The 27,561-nt window shown below is 41.7% G+C and overlaps 1 protein-coding gene across 7 annotated transcripts in view; it reads right to left on the bottom strand.

Annotated features, from left to right (window-relative positions):
• Positions 1 to 24,104, bottom strand: part of WDR33 (WD repeat domain 33) — a 120,077-nt gene extending 95,973 nt beyond the window's left edge. For 3 of the 7 annotated variants that reach the window (XM_047772610.1, XM_047772609.1, XM_047772611.1), the window contains exon 1: positions 23,924 to 24,104. The gene's annotated coding sequence lies outside the window, so the exon portion shown is untranslated. The remainder of the gene's footprint in view (positions 1 to 23,923) is intronic. The other 4 variants (XM_047772607.1, XM_047772612.1, XM_047772613.1 and 1 more) reach the window with 2 other exon arrangements.
• Between the last annotated feature and the right edge of the window lie 3,457 nt (positions 24,105 to 27,561).

Here is a 27,561-nt window from a genome sequence, read left to right as displayed (position 1 = left end):
AATGACTGAGTAATATTCCATTGTGTATATGTACCACATCTTTTCTCCACTCCTCCGTCAATGGGCATTGAGGCTGTTTCCATGTCCTGGCTACTGTATATAGTGCTGCAATGAACACTGGAGTACATGTATCTTTTCAAGTCATGGTTTTCTTTGGATAGATGCCCTGCCCAGGAGTGGGTGGCCCAGTATGCCACAGGCTTGGCCCAAAAAAAAGGTACAAACTTCCAGTTATAAAATAAATGTCAGAGTTCCCATTGTGGCTCAGTGGTTAACAAATCCAACTGGTAACCATGAGGTTTCGGGTTCGATCCCTGGCCTTGCTCAGGGGTTTAAGGATCTGGTGTTGCCGTGAGCTGTGGTGTAGGTCACGGATGTGGCTCAGATCTCAGTTGCTGTGGCTGTGGCATAGGCTGGAGACTACAGCTCCAATTCCATCCCTAGCGTGGGAACCTCCATATGGCACAAGTGTGGCCCTAAAAATAAATATCAAGGGGATGTAATATATAGCATAGGAAATATAGTTAATAATACTATATTGCATACTAGAAAGTTTCTAAGAGAGTAGTTTTTTTTATTTGTTTTTTTTTGCCACGCCTGCAGCATGCGGAAGTTCCCAGGTTAGGGACTGAACCCATGCCACAGGTTTAACAGAGCCACCACAGTGGCTCTAAGTGCCAGATCCTTAACTTGCTAAGCCACAAGGGAACTCTGAGAGTAGACATTAAAAATTCTTATCATAAGGAAAATAATTTGTGACGATGTAAGGATACACTTTTTTTTATTTTGCTTTTTTTAGGACTGCACATGTGGTATATAATAGTTCCTAGGCTAGGGGTCCAACCGGAGCTGCAGCTGCCAGCCACAGCCACAAGCCAGATCTGAGACTAGTGTGTGACCTACACCACAACTCACGGCAACGCCAGATCCTTAACCAATTGAGCAAGGCCAAGAATCAAACCTGCATCCTCAAGGATCCTAGTTGGGTTCATTTCGGCTAAGACACAGTGGGAACTCCAGGAGACACATGATAACTAGACCTATCATGGTTATAATTTCATAATATATACATATATTGAGTCATCATTTGCACACCTGAAACTACTGAGTACATGTTATTTAAGGAGGAAAAATATTAAATTTTGAAATGAGTGTGTGGGCTCCCTATCTTGATAGTGTTTCTTGTTTCACATTAGTCAATGACCTCACCCTAAACTGTAAATGCCTGCAAAGGGTTCACTGTCCTACATCAGACTTATACTGAATAATTCCATCCACTTATGGAGGAAAATGTAAAAGAAGTAGAAGCTGGGCACTAGCTCATATGCCTATGAGTCAGTAAAGACTGAAATATGTCCCCTGTTGAGTTGGTTATTTTGAAATAAGATAAAGATTTCCACTGTGATACTGAAAGATCTCAGGATATATTCATATTTTTCAGGACAGTTTTTTCTGTGGGTAAAGCAGTTAAAAATTTAAAAAAAAAAAAAAAAAAAGAGTTCCTGCTGTGGCTCAGTGAGTTAAGGATCCAGCATTGTTTCTGCTGCAGCTCAGGTCACTGCTAAGGCACATATTAATTCCTGGCCCAGTGCAGTGACCTAAGTAAGGATCCAGCATTGCCACAGCTGTGGCATAGGTCACAGCTGCAGCTCAGATTTGATCCCTGGCCCATGAACTTCCATATGACACAGCTGCCACACACACACACACACAAAAATTAAAACTAAAATATATACTGTATGGTAATTGCATTTAGGTTCTAAAGAAAAGAATCTGCAGAGAACTCTATGATATAATCTGTCCAGAGTAGTGTTCAATTCTGCAAAGAAGTTCTAAAATATCCCCCAAGCAGTTTACTCAGTAACTGAAAATAATCCAATAATAGAACTTCTGAGAAACTATGGTACATTGGGTGGAACAGAAAAGCTCCCTCACGAGTTCCTGTTGTGGCCCAGTGGGTCAAGAACCTGATACAGTATCTGTGAGGATGTAGGTTCGATCCCTGGGTTAAGGATCTGATGTTGCCGTGAGCTGTGACATAGGTGGCAGATGAGGTTTGGATCCTATGTTGCTATGGCTGTGGAGTAGGCTGTCACCTACAGCTCTGATTCAATCCCTAGCCCAGGAACTTCCATATGCTGCAGGTGTGGCCCTAAAAATATACATACATATATAGATCAAAATGCTGTTTAAAGGATTTAAAAAGCCAAACATTACTATTGGGCTAGCAGCTACAGCTCTGATTATATCCCTAGGCTGGGAACCTCCATATGCCCTGGGTGTAGCCCTAAAAAGACAAAAAATAAAAAATAAAATTAAAGACACATTTTTTATACCTCTGGAGTTGAAAAAAAATATCTTAATAGAAAATACTGCTTATTGTTTCCCGGTGTTCAAACTACAGTGGATCCTTTTTATTTAAGATTTGGCATTTGCAAACTTGCCTACAAGTAAATTTATCTGCAGCCCCCAAATGAGCACTTGTAGTCTACAGTAGTCATTCGTAGACATACAAACAGCAGCAAAAAATCTGCATCACCCAGAGTTCAAGTTCCCAGCTGAGGTCTAACTAACTAAGCAATATTCTGCCTTCTGGCTTCAGCTATCATACTGTAAACAAGTATCCTTTTTGCAATCTAATGCATATCATGTTCGCCACATTTTTGTGCTTTTTGTTGATTTTACAGCTTAAAATGCACACCCTGTCCCACCCCACCCCCAGCAGTGTTGTGCTGAAGTGCTATTGAGTGTTCTTAAATGTAAGGCTGTGATGTGCCTTATGGATTAAATAGTTTAGATACTGTAAACAACTAATGCTGTTGGCCATGAGTTTAATGTTAATGGATCAGCAATATACATTAAATAAAGTATCTTTAAATAGGAACACACATAAAGTAAGGTTATGTTTTTGTTGGCAGAATCAAATATTGCCACAGAGGCTCATAGGAATCTAAACTTCCCCTTAATGCAACAGTTCAGTATTAGTTTAGCATTTGTGGGAGCTTTGCAGAATAACACGAATCAACTGGAATTGGCAGCACTTACTATTCACAAAGAAAAATAACAGACGAGATGAGACAGAATGCAAGGATGTTCTCAAACTCTTTTTGTTGTTGTTGTTGTTGTTGTTGTTGTTGCTATTTCTTGGGCTGCTCCCGCGGCATACGGAGGTTCCCAGGCTAGGGGTCGAATCGGAGCTGTAGCCACCGGCCTACGCCAGAGCCACAGCAACTCGGGATCCGAGCCGCGTCTGCGACCTACACCACAGCTCACGGCAACGCCGGATCGTTAACCCACTGAGCAAGGGCAGGGACCGAACCCGCAACCTCATGATTCCTAGTCGGATTCGTTAACCACTGCGCCACGACAGGAACTCCCCTCGAACTCTTTTTTAAAAAATCCTCTTCAACTGTAGAACACCTTCCAGTTACATCTTTTTTTTTTTTTTTTTTGCTTTTTAGGGCCTCACCCGCAGAATACGAAGGTTCTCAGGCTAGGGGTCAAATCAGAGCTGTAGCTGCTGGCCTACCACCACAGCCACAGCAACACAGGATCCAAGCCATGTCTGTGACCTACACCACAGCTCACAGCAACACCAGATCCTTAACCCACTGAGCAAGGCCAGGGATCAAACCTGTGTCCTCATGGATGTTAGTAAGATTTGTTCACCACTGAGCCACAAAAGAACTCTGACATCCTCATGATTCTAGTTGGATTAGTTTCCGCTGCATCACATGCTGCAAAGAGAACTCCTTCTAGTTACATCTTAAAAGTAAGTTCAAGACATACAGCAAAGTTGTACCATTCTAATACTATTCACAATTCCTCCACAGAATCTCTATAAACCTTGGGGAAAGGGGTACTGTATCATTAAGGGCGCAAAGAATAACAAACTAGGGAAGCTAGGATTGTATTTAAGGCTCTGGTAACTTCCTTTCCTACCATGGAGAAAGTTTTGAAACCTCTGGATCTTTGTTTCCTAGATCTCTAAAATGAAGTAACAGGATTAAGAACCATTAATAGCACTCAATACTTAAAATTCGTAAAGCACAGAATAACTATGACTTATGATCTTACATTTGATAGTCTAGAAAACTTGCACTATTTTTTTTTTTTGGCCTCACCCACAGCATGTGGGAGTTCCCAGGCCAGGGATCAAACCCATGCCATGGCAGCCACCTAAGCCACTGCAGTGACAACAATCTTTAACCCACTGTACAACAAGGGAACTCCTACTTTTTTTTTTTTTTTTTTGCTTTTGAGGGCCAAACTCGCAGCACATGGAAGTTCCCAGGCTAGGGGTCGAATCAGAGCTACAGCTGCTGGCCCACACCATAGCCACACAGGATCCAAGCCTCGTCTAAAACCTACACCGCAGCTCACAGCAACACGGAATCCCCAAGCCACTAAGTGAGGCCAGGGTTCAAACCCACATCCTTATGGATACTAGTCAGATTCATTTCCACTGTGCCACAATGGGAACTCCCAACTTTTGCTATTTTTAACCATGTTACAACAAGCTATAATTTCCAGAAATATCCTTGTATATTTATATATTTCAAAAAACATTCTATGATTTAATAGAGGTCCACATAGGCAACTAAAAATTTTCTTGCAAAAAAAGTATCAGTTCAGTTCACAAACATAATAGGTAACCAGAGAAGAATGACTAAATAAATTACTTCTAAATATTTACATCATGAAATTTCATATAATCATTAAGAATGTTTGGAATATTTTAGGTAGTTCCCAATGTGGCACAGTGGGTTAAGATAGTGGTGTATGATCTTTTTTATGTGTTGTTGGATTCAGTTTGCTAATATTTTGCTAAGAATTTCTGCGTCTATATTCATCAAAGATATTGGCCTGTGATTTTTATTTCCAGTATTGTCTTTGTCTGGTTTTGGTATCAGGGTGATGGTGACCTTATAGAATGACTTCGGATGTTCCCTCCTTTTAAATTTTTTGAAAAAGTTAGGGAAGGATCAGTATAAACTCTTCGTTGTACGTTTGACAGAATTCCCCAGTGAAGCCATCTGGTCCTGGACTTTTGTTTGCAGGGAGCTTTTATTATTATATTTCACTGCTAGTGATTGGTCTGTTCAAATTTTTTTTTAAACAAGTGGCCACACCTGCAGCATATGTAAGTTCCCAAGCCAGGGGTCAAGCCACAGCCACTACAGAAGCAACAGAGAGTAGTGATGCTGCAAGCCACACCGAAAGTCCGGTCTGTTCAGATTATCTATTTCTTCTTGATTCAATTTTGGTGGGAAGTGGAAAAGTCAGATTGTGAAAAAATCACAATTTCTTTAAAAGAACTATGGAATTCCCTAGTGGCCTAGCAGTTGGGAACTTGGCATTGTCGCTGCTGTGGCTCAGATTGCTACTGTGCTTGGGTTTGATCCCTGGCCCAGGAACTTCCTCATGCCAGGTGCAATCAAAAAAAAAAAAAGCAAGCTATTCAAAAGCCTCTAGATTTGACAAATACTCTCACAACCTTTGTTGGTATATTCCTATACCAATGTTCTCAATTACCTGTAAATTTATGCTTATTTATTACTCTCAATTTATTCAGCAGTCTTTGCACTTCCAAAGTATATTATGAATAATCATGGAAAAGTGTATTATCACACTGGTAAAAAAAAAAAAACAAAAACCTATGTCTTTCTTTCTGAACTACAAATTCCTTGTAAGCAAGTACTGAATGTTTTTAATCTCTATATTCTAGTGTCTTTCACACAGCCTGGCACACATGAAAACTGTTAAGAGATATATGTAAAAATACATGCTAACAGAAAAATCATTATTGAAATATCCAGTAATACTTGCTACAGACAAGCTCCACCAATGGATGATGAAAGTTTGAGAAATGTATATTTACACAGTTTCAAAGTATCTCCTGGAGTTCCCGTTGTGGCTCAGTGGTGAACGAATCCAACTAGGGACCATGAAGTTGCAGGTCGATTCCTGGCCTTGCTAAGTGGGTTAAGGATCCGGCGTTGCCATGAGCTATGTTGTAGGTCGCAGACACGGCTTGGATTCCACGTTGCAGTGGCTGTGATATAGGCTGGTAGCAACAGCTCCAATTAGATCCCTAGGCTGGGAACCTCCATATTCCACAGGAGCGGCCCTAGAAAAGCCCCCCAAAAAAGTATCTCCTCCAAGATAATCATTAATTATAAAAGAAAAAATGTTAACTATACAGTGGAGAGGTCCAGCAAATATAATATTTGCTCACTGAACAATTTTTGTGTTTCAGTATCACAGGTAATGAGCTAAGAGAATTTTAACCAAATTAAAAGGGTTTGTTTCCAATAGTCTAATTTAAAATACCGTAGCATATGAAATAAACATTTTGAGGTGAAAGGACAACCCCTAAACATACAGAAAAGTATAACAAAGACAGGTGATATAACAGACCTATTAACTGTCTATTAAGAGATATGCCTTCCGTATTAAAACACCTGGAGAGAGAAAACAAATGATGATTTCAACTCATCCTAATTGGGTTTGTAGAGCATAGAGACATAATCTGCAACTGAGATAGTTCTGTAAGTGTTTAAAAATATATACATGTATGAAAAATAAAAAAGCAAGAAGACTGCTCCCATTAAACAAGACCAAGGAAACAACCAAATGGAACATATGAACCTTAATTAGATTCTGGTTTGGGGGTGTGGGGGGTAAATCAGCTATTAAAAACGGTTTAAATGTGGACCAGATACTACATAATATTAGGCAATTACGGCTAATTTTCTTAGATGAGACACTGCATGCTGAAGTGTCATGTCATTGTATCTCTACTCTCAAATGGTTAAAAAGGATGTATGTAAGTATGTATAAGGAAACAAACTGTTACTGGTTGAATTACACCCCCTCAAAAATTCATATGATGAAGTCCTAACACCTCCCCCCATACCTTATTAGGAAATAGGGACATTGCAGATGTCACTAGTTAAGATGAAATTACACTGGAGTAAGGTGGGCCAGCAATACAATATGACTGGTGTCTTTATAAAAAGGGGACATTTGGAGTTATGCTGGCACAAGCCAAAGAACTACCAGAAACTAGAGGTCTGGAACAGATCCTAGCACCTTCAGAGGGAACATGGCCTTGCTCACACCTTGATCTCAGACACCTAACCTCTATATAAGACGATAAATGTCTATTGTCTCAGCACTAGCAAGAAAACACAACAGAACTGTAAGAAATGTTGAATTTAGGAGGCAAGTATACGGTATTAATCTTTTTCTTCAACTTTTCTGTGCATCTAAAATGTTCACAGAGTTCCCGTCATGGCGCAGCAGAAACGAAATCAGACTAGGAACCATGAGGTTTCGGGTTCAATCCCTAGCCTCACTCAGTGGGTTAAGGATCCGGCATTGCCGTGAGCTGTGGTGTAGAGGGCGCAGATGTGGCTCAGATCTGGCATTGCTGTGGCGTAGGCTGGCAGCTACAGCTCCAATCAGACCCCTAGCCTGGGAACCTCTGTATGCTGCAGGTTCGGCCCTAAAAAGATAAAAAAATAAATAAATAAAATAAAATGTTTAATACCATAGGGTAATACCTTAGAACTGTATAAATATTCCGTACTCCAGTAACCATTCATTTACTAGACGATGATGATACTTATTCAAAAAATAAGAGCTTTGTTTATCAATATCCACAAAACAACTTGCTGGGATTTTGACTGGGATCACGTTGAATCTACAGATCAAGCTGGGAAGAAATGACATCTTGACAACACTAAATCTTCCTGTCCATGTACCTTAATATTTTGCTATGACAGGGAATGCTATGGGAAGAAACAAGAACCAGTAGGGGAGCACAGATGTAAAACTGAAAAGTTTCAAGTAAACTAACTTATAGAATGATAAAAGAAAGGATTCACCAAGTGAAGAAGGGGAAGAGGGGCAATTCCAGGCAGAGGAAAGAGGAAACAAAGTAGAGAAATACTGAGCTTTTTGTTTTCTGATTTGAGACACACTGTTTTAATTTTAGATATACTCCAGTTTTTTTAAATGGTTCAAGGACTTAGAGGGAAAGGGAGCAGCAGACAGGAGGCTGGAAACCTAAGTTCATATACTGAAGCTAGATTCTGAAATGCCCATTATGCCAACCTAGCAGAAGAGTTAATATGTATCAAGTAAAGCAGAACTCCTTAAGTGTGGTATATGGATACATAAATAGGTGAAAGGATTTCAATGACCCTCCACACCTCACAGTTACATTTAGAATTCTAATATGAAGATTTACATATTCTCTGGGAAGAAGTATACAACTTTTACCAAATTCCTATGGGTCCAAGAAGTATAGAAACCACTATTGTAGGTAATTATGAATCATCCCAGAATATTTATCATATGAAAATTATCAAAAAGGGACAAATTAGTGACTTTAACCTCCCACTTTTTTTCACATGCCTAAGAATGACTCATCACTTCCTGAGAAAGCAACATCACTCAAGAAAGCAAAAACTATAACACAAGTAGTGGTTTGGTGTGAGAAAAACATCCATACACAGAGATACTGCAAATACCTTGACCAAGCAATTCCAGTTCCATGAATTTGTCCCTACATATGTGCTCACACAAGCACAAGCACAAACGTATAAGGTTATTCAATGGAGCACTGCTTTTAATAACAAAAGACTGGAAACCACCCATGTCTATTAAGTTAATCATGAGCTGCCCGTACAATGTACATTATGCAACTATTATAAAGGAGGTAGATCTATTTAAGACCTCCAAAATAAACTGTTTAGTGAAAAAAAGTACAAAACAGTGTATAGACTACTACCATGATGTGAAAAGCAACAAATATGGGACATACACATGATCTGAAAATCAACAAAAATGGAACACATACACATCTGTAGTAAATACAGTTGCTATATAAAACCCAAAATATCTCTTGAAGAATTCACACCAAACTGGTAACTGTCCATTTTGGACAGATGAAAGAGGACTGGAGGATAACCACACGGAGGAGATCACATCACTGTATACACTCTTGTACCTTTTACTTTTTTTTTTTTTGTAACACAAGAACAAAGTATATAAATCAATGAATGAATGAAAACTTACAAAAGTAATGCTACTAATTGGTGTTATGAACACAGGCACTGAACTAGAAATAACTACTCTGAGCACAAACTGTTGTATAAAACTTAGTCGGAGAGGAGCAGTGTGAGTAAAAAATATGGGTGAAAAAAACTCCTTAATAATATCAACTAGTTTGAGTACCTGAAACATATGAGGAAAGCATCTATCTCCACACTCGGGATGTGGTTTGTGTGGGTAAAATCTACCGAGAAACAGTCTACCATGATTATCTGGCAGGTTTTTTTTTTTTTGGTCTTTTTTAGGGCCACACCTGGGACATATGGAGGTTCCTAGGCTAGGGGTCGAATCAGAGCTGTAGCTGCTGGCCTACACCTCAGCCACAGCAACTCGGAATCTGAGTCATGTCTGCAACCTATACCACAGCTCATAGCAACGCCAGATCCCTAACCCACTGAGTGAGGCCAGGGATCGAACCTGTGTCCCAATGGATGCTAGTCAGATTCCTTTCCACTGAGCCATGCTGGGAACTCCTATCTGGCAGATTTAAAGGCTGAAAATAATTAGGGTACTAAAACAGAAAAACAGAAATACACCAAAGTCCTAGTTGGTAATCAATTTTTTCTTTTTTTCTTTTTCTTTTTTTTTTTTTTTTTGCTTTTTAGGGCTGCACCCATTGGCATGTGGAAGCTCCCAGGCTAGAGGTCAAATGCGAGCTGCAGCTGCAGGCTCACCACAGCCACAGCAATGCTGTGGGATCCGAGCCAGGTCTGTGACCTACACCACAGCCCATGGCAACACCGGATCCTTTAACCCACTGAACAAGGCCAGGGATTGAACCCACATCCACATGGATACTAGTTAGGTTCATTACCACTGAGCCACGATGGAAACTCCTGCTAGTTGGTAATCAATTTTGAAAAAAAGCTAGATATGACAATTTCAGGACCATTCAGTTCCTGATGAAAGAGTTTCCTGTTTTAGACTTTTCTGGCCACTTAATTGTTATAATTTTAGCTCTCTCCCAGAGATAATGAACAAGCTACACTATGAAAATGTTCAGGGTTGTTTTTTGGGTTTTTTTTAAGGGTCATAGCCATGACATATGGAAGTTCCCAAGCTAGGGAGTTCCCTTCGTGGCTCAGTGGTTAATGAACCCAACCAGGTGTACTGAATGAACCTCTTCAATATGCCAGAGAGAAGGCCCTAAAAGGCAAAAAAAAAAAAAAAAAAAAAAGGAAGTTCCCACGCTAGGAGTTGAATGAGAGCTGTAGCCACCGGCCTACACCACAACCACGGTTAACACCAGATCCGAGCCACATCTGCAACCTACACCATAGCTCACGGCAATGCCAGATCCTTTAATCCACTGAATGAGGCATGGGATGGAACTCAAGTCCTCATGGATCCTAGTCAGGCTTGTTACTTCAGAGACATGAGGGAAACTCCCTGGGGGGCTGTTTGCTTTCTTTTTTTTTTTTTTTCTGTAAAGATAAAGAACAAACACTAACTGATATTCAGGTGTCCTTGATTCTTCCACTAACTCTGTGACAATAAATAAATTTAATCTCCTCAATCCTGTTTCCTTAAGGATCTAGATCTGATCTCTAGAAGTAAAATAATTCTAAAATTTCAAAATTATACAGGGGGAGTTCCCATCGTGACTCAGCGGTTAAGGAAGCCGACTGGGAACCATGAGGTTGCGGGTTCGATCCCTGGCCTTGCTCAGTGGGTTGGGGATCCGGTGTTGCCGTGAGCTGTGGTGTGGGTCACAGATGCGGCTCGGATCCCATGTTGCTGTGGCTCTGGCGCAGTCTGGCACCTACAGCTAGACCCCTAGCCTGGGAACCTCCATATGCCATGGGAAGCGGCCCTAGAAAAAAAGGATCCAGCATTGCCTTGAGCTGTGGTACAGGTCACAGATAAGGTTGCACTGGCTGTGGCACAGGCCAGCAGCTACAGCTCTAATTCGACCCCTAGTCTGGAAAGTTCCATATGCTGAGGGTGCTGCCCTAAAGACACACACACACACACAAAACACTCAAAGAAAGAAAGTGAAAAAACCCAGAATGAGAACAAATTTCGACAAATCACTACCTGATAAGGAACTAGCATTTAGAATATATAAAGAACCCTTATAACTCAACAATAAAAAGACAACTCAGGGAGTTCCCACTGTGGTGCAGTGGGTTAATGAACCGGCTTGTCTCTGTGGAGGTACCGGTTCAATCGCCCACCAAGATCCAGCATTGCTACAGATGTGGTGTAGGTGGCAGCCCCGGCTTGGATTTGATACACGGCCCAGGAACTTTCATATGCCATGGAAGGGGGGTGGAAGTTTTCAGGGAAGACAACGCATTTTTTTTTGGTTGCACGTGCATCATGCAGAAGTTCCTGAGCCAGGGACCAAACCCAGGACACAGTAGTAACAAAGCCAGATCCTTAACCTGCTGATCCACCAGGGAACTCCGACAACCCAATTTATTAAGTGTATAAGTGTCTGAAGAGCTCTTTCTCTAAAGGTATACAAACAGACAATAAACACAGGAAAAGATGCTTAGCATCATTAGGAAACTGCATATCAAAACCACAATGAGAGAACACTTCACATTCACTAAGGTGACTACAATCAAAAAGAGGACAATAACAAGAATTAGTTAATACGTGGAAAAACTAGAACCCTCACACATAGCTAGTGGGAGTGTAAAATAGTGCAAGCTCTTAGGAAAACAATTCAGAACTTCCCTAAATCGTAAACACAGAATTACCTAACACCTAGCAATTCCACTCCTGGTATATCTCCAAAAAAACTAAAACCATGTCCACAAAAAAAAAAAACCTGTACACAAATGTTCACAGCAGCATTATTCACAGTAACCAAAAGGTTAAAACAACCCAAACATTTTACTTCCTAAATTACTGATTTATTATAAAACAATATGTCAGGAATGTCCAGGTATAAGAGATGTACAACGCAAAGCATAGAGGAAGGGGCTCACAGTGTCTTTGTTCTCAGAGCCCAACATTCTCCTCAAATCTCTATGCATCACCAACCCAGAAGCTCTCTGAACCTTGTCCTTTCAGGTTTTTATGGAGGCTTCATGCCTGGGCATGACTTACTAAATCATTGGCAATTGATTCAACCTCCAGCCTCAATCCTCTCCTAAAGACCAAGAGGGTGGGACTGAAAAATCCAAACTTCAAATCTTGGTTTGGTTTCCCCAGCAACCAGTCTCCATCCCCAGGAGCTTTCCAAAAGTCATCTCATTAAATAAACTCAGGTGTGATTTAAAGGGTTGTGCTGTGAATAAAAAGACACCTTTGGAGTTCCCATCATGGCTCTGCGGGTTAAGAACCCAACTAGTATCCATGAAGATGTGGGTTCCATCCATGGACCTGTTCAGTGGGTTAAAGGATCCAGCGTAGCCATAAGCCATGGTGTAGGTCAGACGTGGCTTGGATCTGTGGTGTAGGCTGGCAGCTGCAGACCCAATACAACGCCTAACCTGGGAACCTCCACATGGGAAGGTATGGCCAATTAAAAAAAAAAAAAGATACCAAGAAATCTTTTCCTGCTAATCACTTAGGAAATCCACGGGTTTTAGGACTTCTATGTCAGGAACCAGACAAAAACCAACACAAATTTTTATTATAAATCACATGGTTGGGGGAGGGTACAGGGAGGGAATCTCTGAATTGATACAGAATGATTTCTTGAATACAATGTTAGGAAAAAACAAAGGGTCCACACATAAATGCGAGCTACATCAATCTTAAAAATGTGTGCAGCCGAGTTCCCGTCGTGGCGCAGTGGTTAACGAATCCGACTAGGAACCATGAGGTTGCGGGTTCGGTCCCTGCCCTTGCTCAGTGGGTTAAGGATCCGGCGTTGCCGTGAGCTGTGGTGTAGGTTGCAGACGCGGCTCCGGTGGCCGGTGGCTGCAGCTCCGATTCGACCCCTAGCCTGAAAACCTCCATATGCCGCAGGAGCGGCCCAAGAAACAAGAAATAGCAACAACAACAACAACAACAAAGACCAAAAAAAAAAAAAAAGTGTGCAGCAAAGGACACAATCAACACTGTGAAAGGGCAACTTGCAGAATGGTGTACATACTAAAAGATTAAAAAAAAAAGGAAATAAGTGTTGGTGAGGATATGGAGAAGTTGGAACCCTTTTGTACTGTAGGGAGTTCCCTGGTGGCTCAGCAGGTTAAGGATGCAGTAAGGATCCAGTGCTGTCACTGCTGTGGCTCAGGTTCAATCCCTGACCCAAGCATGTTATGGGCATGGCCAAAAAAAAAAAAAAAATAGGACTGTAAAGTGGTGCAAACCACCATGGAAAACAGGGTGGAAAGTTCTCAAAAAACAGAACTACCATTTTGATCCAACAATCCCACTTCTGAGTACATCAGAAAGAACTGAGGAGTTCCCTGGTGGCTCAGCAAGTAAAGGATCCAGTGATTGCTCAGATCCAATCCCTGGCCTGGGAACTTCCACATGCCATGGTCATGGTAATTTTTTTATTTTTAAGAATTGAGGGGGTGGAGTTCCTGTCATGGCGCAGTGGTTAAAGAATCCGACTAGAAACCATGAGGTTGCGGGTTTGATCCCTGGCCTTGCTCAGTGGGTTAAGGATCCGGCGTTGCCGTGAGCTGTGGTGCAGGTTGAAGACATGGCCTGGACCTGATGCTGCTGTGGCTGTAGCATAGGCTGGCAGTTGCAGTTCCAATTCAACCCCTCGCCTGGGAACCCCCATATGCTGCAGATGCAGCCCTAAAACGACCAAAAAAAAAAAAATTGAAAGCAGGGTCCTGAAGAGAGATTTGCACATTCATGTTCATAATAGCACTATTCACAAAAGTCAAGAGGTGGAAGCAATACAAATACCCATCCACAGATGAATGGATAAACAAAATGTGTTTTATATATACACACACACATATAATGAAATATTATTCAGCTATAAAAGGAAGGAAATTCTGGGAGTTCCCATTGTGGAGCAGCAAAAACAAATCTGACTAGTAACCATGAGGCTTCGGGTTCAATCCCTGGCCTCACTCAGTCAGTTGGGGATCCAGCATTGCCATGAGCTGTGGTGTAAGTGGCAGACATGGCTCTGATCCTGCGTTGCTGTGGCTGTGGTATAGGTCGGCACCTGTAGCTCCGATTTGACCCCTAGCCTGAGAACCTCCATATGCCATATGCTGTGAGTGCAGCCCTAAAAAAAAAAAGAAGGAAATTCTGTCACACGCTACAACATGGATGAACCTTGAGGACATTATGCTAAGTGAAATAAGCCAGTCACAAAAAGACAAATACTGGGCTATTTTAATCATAGGATGTATCTAAAGTAATCAAACTCATAGAAACATAAAGGTAGAAGGATGATTGCCAGGGGCTGAGAGGAAAGGGAGAAATGGGGAGAAATTGTTCAATGGATATAGAGTTTTACTTCTCAAGGTGAAAAAAGTTCTCATATCCATAGCACAATGTGAATATTGTACTTAAAACTATTGAACTGTAGACTTAAAAATGGTTAAAATAGGAGTTCCCATTGTGGTGCAGTGGTTAACGAATCTGACTAGGAACCATGAGGTTGCGGGTTCGGTCCCTGCCCTTGCTCAGTGGGTTAACGATCCGGCGTTGCCGTGAGCTGTGGTGTAGGCTGCAGATGCGGCTCGGATCCAGCGTTGCTGTGGCTCTGGCATAGGCTGGTGGCTGCAGCTCCGATTGGACCCCTAGCTTGGGAACCTCCATATGCCGAGGGAGCAGCCCAAGAAATAGCAAAAAGACAAAAAAAAAAGTTAAAATAATTTTTTTACAATTAAAAAAATAAAGTTGTTCGCAAGTTTTTTTATACTATGCCACTTACATAAGAAAGAAAATAAGAATACAACCCTACACACACACCACACTGGATGAGTGAGGATGGGAGCGCAGAGCTTAGAGACAGAAGCAAAATTTAAGTACTCTTTCAATATTGTATTAAATTTTAAGCCATGTAAATATTTAACATATTAAAAATGAGATCAGGAGTTCCCGTCGTGGCGCAGTGGTTAACGAATCCGACTAGGAACCATGAGGTTGCGGGTTCGGTCCCTGGCCTTGCTCAGTGGGTTAACGATCTGGTGTAGCTGTGAGCTGTGGTGTAGGTCGCAGACGAGGCTCGGATCCCACGTTGCTGTGGCTCTGGCGTAGGCCGGTGGCTACAGCTCCGATTCAACCCCTAGCCTGGGAACCTCCATATGCCGCAGGAGCGGCCCAAGAAATAGCAACAACAACAACAACAACAACAAAAAGACAAAAGACAAAAAAAAAAGAGAGATCAAGAAAAAAGCACACCCTAAAAACGAACAAAAACTCAAACTTGGAGTTCCTGTCGTGGCGCAACGGAAATGAATCCGACTAGGAGCCATGAGGTTGTGGGTTCAATCCCTGGCCTCGCTCAGTGGGTTAAGGATCTGGCATTGCCATGACCTGTGGTGTAGGTTGCAGATGCAGCTCAGATCTGACGTTTCTGTGGCTATGGTATAGGTTGGCAGCTGTAGCTCCAATTCAACCCCTAGCCCAATAATGTCCATATGCCGAGTCCGGCCCTAAAAAGCAAAAAAAATTAAAATAAAATACCAATATAGGTGTTGACTTTTGGCACAGTGAGTTAAGGATCTGGCATTGTTACTGCAGCAGCCTGGGTCACTGCTGTGATGGAGGGTTGATCCCTGGCCCAGGAAGTTCCACATGCCACAGGCACAGCTGAAAAAAAAATCCCTGGCCTGGGAACTTCCGCAAAGTGCAGGCATGGCCAAAAACAAGTAAGTAAATTATATTAAATACCTATATAAACAAATGATTTTTGAAAACATGTTACCTAGCTCTGTGCACTGAAAGGAGCCCAGAGGAAAAGATACCATATAACACTGCATATATCACCTAGCACCCAAATCCTAATTTATAAATACCAATTTCTATCAAAAGAAAGTAGGACTTACTCTACCCAATATTCTGTGATGGTCTATGTGGGAAAATAATCTGACAAAGAATGGACGTGTGTAAGTGTATAATTGAATCTTTTTGTTGTACAGAAGAAATTATTACAGTGTAAATCAACTAAACTTCAATAAAACTTTACAAAGGAAAAAAAAATGAAGGGGGAGAAAGAAGACAAACATTTGAAAAATACCTTTAGGAGTTCCCGAGTTCCCCTCCTGGGACTCGTTTCCACTGTGCCACAATGGGAACTCTAAAAACCAAGAAAGCTTTCAAAGATTAATCAGGTTCAGTCAAAAAGGACGCCAACTCAAAGAGGGGCTCAAATTGACCAAATTTGGGACAACTTAAGCATCAAAAACAAAAACAACAGGACTTTCCACTGTGGCACAGAAGGTTAAGAATCCAACTACAGTGGCTTAGACCACTGCAGAGGCATGCGCTCGATCCTCAACCTCATGCAGTGGGTTAAAAGATATGGCAGTGCAACAGCTGTGGCACAGGTCTCAGCTGCAGCTTAGGTCTTGGCTGCAGCCTGGATTCGATCCCTGGCCTGGGAACTTCCATATGCTCCTAGGGTGCAGCCATTTAAAAAAAAAAAAAAAGTAATTAAAAAAACCCCGTACTTAATATACCAAAAAAAAGTATTAGTAATACTCCCAAAACTAAGAGAAAACAAAACTAACAGCCTATACCCTTTTTGTTGTTGTTTTTGCTTTTTTAGGGCTGTACTCACAGCATATGGAAGTCCCAGGCTAGGGGTCGAATTGGAGCTATAGCTGCTGGCCTATGCCACAGCCACAACCACAGCCATGCAGGATCCAAGCCACATCTGTGACCTACACCACAGCTCATGGCAATGCCAGATCCTTAACCCATTGATTGAGGCCAGGGATCGACCCTGCATTCTCATGGATCCTAGTTGGGTTCATTAATCAATGAGCCATGAAGGGAACTCCCCAACAGCCTATACTCTTATATTAAAAAAAAGTCATTAAAGAAAAAAATGGGCATAGAGCTGGTCCTCATTAAAGACTAAAGAGACATGACAAATATGGTGTTCAATTATAGATTGGATCCTAAATTACTGGGGGAAAAAACTCCATAAGGGATGTTATTGAGACAACTGGAGAAATCTGAATATGAAATGTGAATGAGGTATTTTAGCAATTTTATTTTTGTTTTTTGTTTGTTTTTGCTTTTTAGGGCCGAACCCATGGCATATGGAGATTCCCAGGCTAGGGGTCAAATCAAAGCTGTAGCTGCCAGCCTATACCACAGCCACAGCAATGCCAAAACCTCATGATTTTGAACGCGAAACCTCATGGCTCCTAGTCGGATTCATTCCCACGGTGCCATGACAGGAACTCCTTAGCAATATTAATTGTGCAGAATTTGCTAATATTTTGAGTATTTAAGAAAATGGTGTTCTTAGGGGAAAGGTGCATGGTATCCTGTGAATGACACCAGATGATTCAGAAGAAATACATGGGATAGGGAAAAAGGAAGGGATGAAGAAAAGGAGAGCTAGAACAAATGTAACAAAAAGTTAACCAGAGTGAACAGGGATTAAACAAGTATATGAGGGAGTTCCCATTGTGGCACAGTGGAAACGAATCCGACTAGGAACCATGAGGATGAGGGTTCCATCCCTGGCCTCGCTCAGTGGGTTAAGGATCTGGCATTGCCGTGAGCTGTGGTGTAGGTCGCAGATGCGCTCAGATCCTCCATTACTGTGGCGGAGGCCAGCAGTTATAGCTCCGATTTGACCCCTAGCCTGGGGGAACCTCCATATGCTGTGGGTGTGGCCATAAAAAGCAAAAAAAAAAAAAAAAGTATATGAGAGTTCTTTGTACTACTATTCCAACTCTTCTGTAAGTACATATTTATTTCAAAATTTCAAAGTTGAAACTATGAAGGGGGGAGCTTTTTTTTTTTTTTTGCCTTTTAGGGCTACACCCGCAGCATATGGAGGTTCCCAGGCTAGGGGTCAAATTGGAGCTGTAGCTGCCAGCCTATACCCCAGCAACTCGGGATCTGAGCCGTGTCTGTGACCTACACCATAGCTCATGCGAACGCCAGATCCTTAACCCACTGAGGCCAGGGATCAAACCTGTGTCCTCCTGAATGCTAGTCAGATTCGTTTCCACTGAGTCCCAACAGGAACTCCTCTTTTTTATAGAAAGCAGTTAATAAATGTAAACAAATAAAACCCATGAGAAGAATTTTTGTACAACGTTCATTCATCTAATATTCATAACCGCCAATGAAATAAGTGACTAGGCCAACAATTATGAACTATAAGGTGACAAGGGAAACCGTACTTTTTCAATGGAGAAATCTGGTGGAAAAAAAAGAAAGAAACCTGGTGGACACCACACTCCCCATGTAAACTTAGCACTGTAAAGGATACAATGAGGAATTCCTGCTGTGGCTCAGCAGAAACAAATCTGACCAGCATCCATGAGGACCCAGGTTCGATTCCTGGCCTCGCTCAGTAGTTTAAGGATCTGGAGTTGCCGTGAGCTGAGGTGTAGGTCACAGACTCGACTTGGATCCTCATTGCTATAGCTGTGGCATAAGCCAGCAGCTACACCTCTGATTCCAGCCCTAGCCTCCTGGGAACTTCCATATGCTTCAAGTGCAGCAGTAAAAAGACCAAAAAAAGGAGTTCCCATCGTGGCTCAGTGGTTAACAAATCCAACTAGGAACCATGAGGTTGCAGGTTTGATCCCTGGCCTTGCTCAGTGGGTTAAGGATCTGGGGTTGCCGTGAGCTGTGGTGTAGTTCGCAGACGCGGCTCGGATCCCGCGTTGCTGTGGCTGTGGTGTAGGCCAGCAGCTACAGCTCCAATTCGACCCCTAGCCTGGGAACATCCATATGCCGAGGGAGTGAGTGGCTCAAGAAATGGCAAAAAGACAAAAAAAGAAGAAGAAGAAGAATGGGGCAAACGAACATCTGGCTGGTAATCCCCACACCCTTACTGATGGATCACGACTAGAAACAGTAAACCAGGAATTTTGTCCTTCCTTATGTAACAATATAAATTACACATCACCACCTATGAAGTATTTTTGCCAAAAATATATGACCCAAATTTAATCAAGCCTCTCTAGATATAACTTCCAATTGATAGGAAATTTTTTAAAATAGAGAAACAAGTTAAATGACATGTTAAGCATTCAATGAGAAAATCCCCATTCAGAACATTCTTTAAAAAGTCCATGCCACAAGTTCTCTTGTGGCACAGTGGGTTAAGGATCTGACATTGTCACTGTGATGGCTTGGGTCACCACTGTGACTGCAGCTTGATCCCTGTCCCATGAGCTTCCACATGCTACAGGCATGACCATGCCAGAGATTTAATACTGTCTTAGGCATTGTAATGGCATTGTGTTTTTATATGGTCTTAGCTGGAGCCTAGTTTGCAATAAAAATACACAAAGTGTAGAGAAAATGGCATTATTTTAAAGACATCCATCCTGAGGTATTTAGGGGACAAAGAGCATATCTGCATTTAATTTCATTTGGTTGTTGACGTGAGAAGTACACTGAGGACTAAAAGCAAAATGGTTAAATGTTAATAATGGATAAATCTAAATGAAAGGTAACAGGTGTTCACTGTGTTACTCTTCCAACTTTTCTGGATGTTTTTTCACTTTCTCCTAACATATAAAGATAGAAAAAAGGTTACCAGACTATCACATACAGAAAAAGGGAAACTAATCCTGAAAAGTATCTTACTAAGGAGAATAGTAAAAGAGCAGGTGCCTGTAACAAACCTGGTCTTATAGCATAGCTGTGCATTTGTCAACCCACCCAAGGATCTGCCCAAAACCATCAGCGCACAGTAGCAGATACTACAGGACACAAAGTAACACAAGACAGTCATACAGACCTGAGGCTAACTGGAGAGACAACTGTAAATAACTAAAAAGTCACCGAGGACCTCATTAATGGGATGACCTCATTAATGGGATGAGATTTTAGCTGGATTTGAGGAGTGGACAGGATATACATAATCTAAAAGGAGGGATACAGGCAAAGAGGCCACAAGTAAGGCCCAAGGAGCAGAAATAAACCGTGTATAATAAAAAAAATTAATTTTGAAAATTTTAATTAGGAGTTCCCGTCATGGCACAGTGGTTAACGAATCCGACTAGGAATCATGAGGTTGCGGGTTCGGTCCCTGCCCTTGCTCAGTGGGTTAACGATCCGGCGTTGCCGTGAGCTGTGGTGTAGGTCGCAGACGCGGCTCGGATCCCGAGTTGCTGTGGCTCTGGCGTAGGCCGGTGGCTACAGCTCCGATTCGACCCCTAGCCTGGGAACCTCCATATGCCACGGGAGTGGCCCAAGAAATAGCAGCAACAACAACAAAAAAAAAGACAAAAAGACAAAAAGACAAAAAAAAATTTAATTAAAAAAAGGTCTGTGTGAAATACGGATCCCATTAGTCATGAGGAGCATTTTCATAGAAAATTCATTCAGTCCTCAACTTTTATAATGCCTAGGTTTTATGAATACAAAAAAAAAAAAGGTACTGTACCATATGTCCCCAAAGAGCTGACAAAGTAGTGAAGATACTACTCCAACCAAAACACATTAAGTAGAAATTTACACAAAATTCTTTAATAACACAGGGAAAGGAATAGTTTACCAGAGTAATGAGATTATCAGTAAGTTTTCAACAAAAACAGCTTTTTTTTTTTTTTTTTTGTCATTTCTTTGAGCCGCTCCCACGGCATATGGAAGTTCCCAGGCTAGGGGCCGAATCGGAGCTGTAGCCACCAGCCTACACCAGAGCCACAGCAACACAGGATCTGAGTCATGTCTGCAACCTACACCACAGCTCACGGCAACGCCGGATCCTTAACCCACTGAGCAAGGCCAGGGATCGAACCTGCAACCTCATAGTTCCTAGTCGGATTCGTTAACCACTGAGCCACGAAAGGAACTCCTGAGTTAATTTTTTAAGTGAAAATGAGAAAGAGAGGAATGGGTGAAATGGATACAGGGGCTCAAAAGGTACAAACTTTCAATTCTAAAAGAAGTCAGTCAAGGGGATGTAACAAACAGCATGGTGACTACAGTTAATAACACTATCTTGCATATTTAAAAGTTTCTAAGTGATTGGATCTTAAAAAGTTCTCATCACAGGAAAAAAACTTTGTAGATGTATGATGATGCACTTACTGGGGTGATCACTTTGCAATACACACTAATACCAAATCACTATGTTGAACAGCTGAAACTAGTTAAAATGTTATGTCAATTATACCTCAATGTTTTATTTATTTATTTATTTATTTGTCTTTTCAGGGCCGCACCCTCAGCATATGGAAGTTCCCAGGCTAGGGGTCTAATTGGAGCTACAGCTGCCAGCCTACATCACAGCCACAACATCGCAGGAGCCGAGCCACATCTGCAACCTACACCACAGCTCACCACAACACTGGATCCTTAACCCACTGATCGAGGCCAGGGATCAAACCCGAAACCTCATGGTTCCTAGTCAGATGCGTTTCCACTGCGCCAGGATGGGAACTCCAATTATACTTCAATTTTTAAAAAGAAAATGACTTCAATTAAATTCAAGTCACAGAAAGAAAAATGTCAAAATTTACTGAATTACGTTGTAGACACTTCCTTTCACCTTTGAGATAAATATCGTAATTAATATTTTTATAAATAAGGAAAAAACAGAAGTTCAGACTGTAACTGACCAACTATGAAAAAGCTAGTTAGTGGTAAGCCTGGTATTCAAACCTAGGTAGGTCTTCTACTGCTAGGACCCTTGCCCTTTCCAATTGTATCCAGCTCTGGGAATGTATAAGCATTCAAATTTATGAATATAAGGTACAATACAAACATGATAAAGTCAGTCAGTCTACCAGAAAATACTAAAATGTTCAAGAGCCAGAAAGGATGAGAGTAATGTCTGTAAGATTTTCCAATACTATATATACTTACGAGTCTCAGAGAAACGTTCACTATTCCAAAAGAAAAAGAATTAACTCTAACAAGCAAAAGTTTCAACACAAAATCATGGAAGAATGTTTAGCAGAAAACTAGGACAATCTGGAATCTTAAACAACAAATCTGGAATGCTTAAACGAGCTGTTAAGTTTATGGCATTTAAATAAATATACTTTGATAATGAAAATTTCTAATTTGCAGGCTCTAATTAATACTACCTTATCTAAAAGTTGTTTTTTTTTCCCCCTAAGCAGCCTCAAAGGGATTACATAAATACATTCTTGGTGAAAACCTTTCACTATTATCTTTGTCAATACACTGTTACAGTTATAAAGCTTTATTTTACCTTACTTTCTTATTCTGAAATACGAAACTGTTGGAAATTCGGCAATAATCAACATGTTGTATTGGGAAGTAACAGGAAAGTATAGAGGCTTGTTACTTAGCAAAGGGACTCTGAATAAGCACCTTAAGTGGTTACCAAAAGTATAATTAAAGCCTTAGCTCAAGACAAAACTGTGATGGCAAAAATCTGTCCTTTACTATTTTCCACCAACCAAACAATGCCAACTTCATAGACAAGGCTTCATTTTTTTTTTTCCTAAAGCATTGTAAGGCCAACTTTCTAACCAAATTCTTCCTATAAACTTCAAGAAAAAAAGAGATAAATATGAAACTCCAAGCCCCAGAGCAAACTGGAATCGATAAAATATTTAATCTTCTTGTAGGCAAGAAGATCAATTAAAAAGTGCAATAAAAGATGGGTGTCAAACGCAGTTATTATTAGGAAAAGAAAAAAGACATCAGGAGAACAATTAACATGACTCCTTTAAACTAACAGTCTCTAAAAGTTTTGCCAGAATTAAACAGATGTACCACTGCATCACGTTCACAGGCAAAAAAAAAAAAAAAAAAAACTGCGTGGAGATACAGGTAATAATCTCCATAGTGTACTTTAAAAGTCAACTCATTGCTCCCGAGGTATTTCTCATAAACCTTTTTTTTCAAATTCTGATGTCTCCCGAAGTTTCCAATAGCCTACTGTCATTTGCGAAGAAATTACTTCAAAACATTCTTGAGAGACTTTTCTATCAAAAACCTGTGCTTTTCTGATTTGATTTAAACAGATCCAATTACGGGAATTCCTATCGACCCGCCTCCTCCTTTCTGCGGAAGAGCTACCAACCACAGGGATTTACAACAAAGTACCAACTTTTTTTTTCTTTCCTTAAAAAAAAGAACGCTTTCTAAGAACCTAAAAATCTAGTTGCCAAAAGGCAACTTAAAATTGGAGATGCGCAGGGAGTTATTAAAGAATTTGCAGAGAACATGATTAAACCAAACAAAGTAGGAATGTAACTATTCCAAAGGAGGAACAGGGGTTTTATGCCTGTCAAGCTTTAGATTTATATGTTAAAATTGCCGATTTCAAGCCACAATAATAACGAGGCTAAACCTTCCGCCGTTTTACAGGTTTCTCATTAACTAACTTCCCGTGACCCCTTCAACCAACCACTCAAAGCCACACTCATTCAACTCTCGGCCCAACCCCTTCCACTCCCGCCCCAAATTTCAGTTTAACGCGCTTCCACCTCCAAACTTCACAGCTTTATCCATAGCCTTACTACTACCTACGTCTTCTAGTCGTCACTTGTCCCCAGTCAGAGTTTTAGTCCTACCATGCCCTCCTTTCCCGGTCTGCCTCAAGCTTCCAAGCCCTCCCCCCTAAGTGCTGAAACCGCCACAAAAAGCCCCAGACAGAGATCCTCCCTGCTCTTCCAACCTGTTCCCAAGCGCCCCTCTAGGCCCCCAAAGCACGCAACGGCCGAGATGGAAAATGGCGGAGAGTGCCGCCGCCTGCTGCAGGCGACCGGTCCCGTGCCGCCGCCAGACTCACCCTCCGGCGCTGAGCAGAGCTCCCAATGACTGGCGAGCGAAATGTCGGTCTTCACAGCCGGGAACGTCTCTCCTTCCTGGCCTCCCCCCTCCGCCCGTCTCAATCCCACTCCTCCAAAAGAGCAGCCGCCATCTTCCCCTATGAACCACCGAGCGCACGCCCATGCGTCATCACGCATCGGCATACGCTACTACGTCACGCGCGTCTGGGCCGACGGGTTCTTTAGAGTTCAAACTGCGCATGTGTGCAGGTGAGAGGCGGGACGTTGTTGCAAACCTCGTGGCTTCACTGAACAACTCCTTTGTTCCAGCTCACCGGAGATCGGCGCTGTCTGGAACGAGGAGGAAAGAGGAGCGGGTGGTCTCGCCTGTTTTCTTCACACTGTGAGCTAACCTTGATGCTTTCAAAAATACCCCGGTTTCCAAAATTTGAATAGGAAATTTATTCGGGGTGGTGCTGCAGTCCGTTTATTCATCCGTGTAATCAGAGCACCTGCCTGAGAATATTTTGAGAATTTAAATGAAGGCTCGGAGTTGAGTCAAGCATACAGTTTTCGTACTTTAGACACCTCTAGGTTATCTCGTTTCCTCACTGAGAGTTGAGACCAGGTTATAAAAATTGAGCACTGAGGTACAACCACTTTGGAAAACTTTACACAGTCGCTCCTAAAGTTTAGCATCCCCCCACTCTGAGACTCGGTAGTCCCATTCCAAGAGGGCTGAGTGCATACGTTCACCAAAGGCATGCACAGCAATGTTTAAAGCAGTTTTTTGTTGTTGTTGTTGTTTTTTGTAATAATCACTGGTAACTCAAACGCCCATCAGCAGTTGTGTAAACAAATTGTGATGTGGTCATGCAGTGAGCTACTATGTAGCAACAGGAAATTCAGACATATCTCAGACATACTGCGTGTTCTATTCCCCACAACTGTAATAAAGCTAATATTTAAATAAAGTGAATCACAAGTTTTTTGGTATCTAGCGCATATGTTATATTTGCACTATACTGTAGTCTTTAAGTGTGCAATAGCACTAAGTTAAAACAAGTACACACCTTACTTTTAGAAGGCTTTATTGCTAAAAAAAAAAAAAATCCTTTATCTGACAACGCAGGGTTGCCACAAACTTTCACTTAGTTTTTTTTTTTTTTTAAAGGCAATACCAGTGAAGCACAATAAAAGAAGGTATGTCTGGGAGTTCCTGTTGTGGCTCAGCGGAAAGGAATCTGACCAGTATCCCTGAGGATGCTGATTCCATCCCTGGCCTCGCTGTGTGGGTTAAGGATCCAGTGTTGCCCTGAGCTATGATGTAGATCCCAGACGCAGCTCCAATCCCACCTTGCTGTGACTGTGACATAGACCGGCAGCTGCAGCTCCGATTTGCCCCCTAGCCTGGTAACTTCCATATGCCGTGGGTGCAACCCTTAAAAGCAAAAAAAAACAAAAACAAAAAAGGTTTGTCTGTAACTACTGATAAATGCAACAAACTTGATGAATATCATAAATTTCCTTTTGTCAAGCACAAAAGAAGACACTGGATGATCCCATTTATAGGAAGTTAAGAATACAACTAAAACAAGCAAGTTGCCTTCTAATTTTAGGATAAAAAATTTAAGTCAACATGAATCAAGAATCTTAAAAAAATGTATTACTTTTCATTCTAATTCCTCTTCTAAAAATCTATCCTAAGGATATTCTCAGAAGTGTGCAAAAAGGGAATTCCCATTGTGGCTCAAGAGGTTAAGAACCCAACTAGTTTCCATAAGGATGCAGGTTTGATCCCTGGCCTCGCTCAGTGAGTTAAGGATTTGGTGTTGTCCCAAGCTGCACCAGGGTCTTAGACTCAGCTTGAATCTGGCATTGCTGGGCCTATGGCATAGGCTGGAGCTGCAGCTCCAATTGACTCCTAGCCCAGGAACTTCCATGGTGCCACATATGTCACCCTAAAAAAAAATAAAGTTAAAAAAAATATGTACAAAATTTTCATTGAAATATTGATAGCGTTGCCCTGAGCTGTCCTATAGGTGGAAGTTGCAGGTCAGATCTGATGTTGCTATGGCTGTGGTGTAGGCCGGTGGCTACAGCTCTGATTAGACCCCTAGCCTGGGAACCTCCAAATGTCGAGGGTGAGGCCCTAAAAAAACAAACAAACCAAAAAAAGCAAAAAAAAAAAAGCAATTTAAATGTCTAATAGCAGATAATGGCTAAATAATGGCACATACATACCATATAATATTACCTGGACATTACAAAGTTTCAATACAAAGTTTTTATGATGACACCAGAAATACCAATTATCTAATTTTAGTGGAACATGAATAGGAAGAACTGTAATTTTTTTTTTTTTTTTTTGCTTTTTAGGGCCACACCCATGGCATATGGAGGTTCCCAGGCTAGGGGTCCAATTGGAGCTATAGCTGCTGGCCTATACCACAGCCACAGCAATGCCAGATCTGAGCTGCGTCTGAGACCTGCTCAAGGTTATCCTTTCATCAAAAAAATTTTAGCCAGTGTCCAGGGAATTTTATTGGGCAACTTTATTATCAGCAGATTCTACAATATCTTTTTTTTTTTTTTTGTCTTTTTGCTGTTTCTTGGGCTGCTCCCGCGGCACATGGAGGTTCCCAGGCTAGGGGTCCAATCGGAGCTATAGCCACCGGCCTACGCCAGAGCCACAGCAACGAGGGATCCGAGGCGCATCTATGACCTACACCACAGCTCACGCCAACGCCGGATCGTCAACCCACTGAGCAAGGGCAGGGACCGAACCCACAACCTCATGGTTCCTAGTTGGATTCGTTAACCACTGCGCCATGACGGGAACTCCAGATTCTATAATATCTTCCAAGTGTAAGGACTGGTTCCTGATCAGAGCGTCATTTGCACTTACTCCTAGCTAGAGAAGGAAGGACCTGTCAGAAAGCTAACTTTGAATCATGAACGCCTGCTCCAAATTCCCATTTGGGCTGTGCCTCAGGACTTTTGAAAAAGTGATAGCCATGGAGCTCAGTAAAGTTTAAAGGTCTCTAGACTACAACAGGCAATGTTCATTATCCATTCTGATGGTCTTTATCTGATAATTGATGTATTTAGACCATTCATATTTAAAGTGATTATTGAGATAGTTGGATTAATACATACCATATTTGCAAATGTTTTATATTCTTTGCCCTTGTTCTGTCTTTCATCTTCCCACTCTTAATTTTTTTTCCCATTTTTGGCCACCCCGCTGCATAAAGAGTTCCTGGGACAGCGATCAGATCTGAATCGCAGTCTTGACCTAAGCTGCAGCTGTGGCAACGCCACCCACATCTTTAACCCACTGTGCCCAGCTGGGGACAAAACCTTCATCTCAGTGCTCCCAAGATGTCACCGATCCATTGCACCACATCAGAAACTCCTCTTTTAAATTATTTTTCGAAGTTCCTGTCGTGGCTAAGTGGTTAACAAACCCGACCAGGATCCATGAGGATGGGGGTTTGATCCCTGGCCTTGCTCAGTGGGTTAAAGATCCACATTGCCGTGAGCTGTGGTGTAGGTCGAAGACGAGGCTCAGATCCTGCATTGCTGTGGCTGTGGTTTAGGAAGGCAGCTGCAGCTGTGATTCAACCCCTAGCCTGGGAACTTCCATATGCTGCAG

The sequence above is a fragment of the Phacochoerus africanus genome, chromosome 3, assembly GCF_016906955.1.
Source record: "Phacochoerus africanus isolate WHEZ1 chromosome 3, ROS_Pafr_v1, whole genome shotgun sequence".
Classification (NCBI taxonomy): Eukaryota; Metazoa; Chordata; class Mammalia; order Artiodactyla; family Suidae; genus Phacochoerus; species Phacochoerus africanus.
The sequence above is the reverse complement of the archived record's forward strand: the minus strand, read 5'-3'. Positions and strand labels throughout refer to the sequence as shown.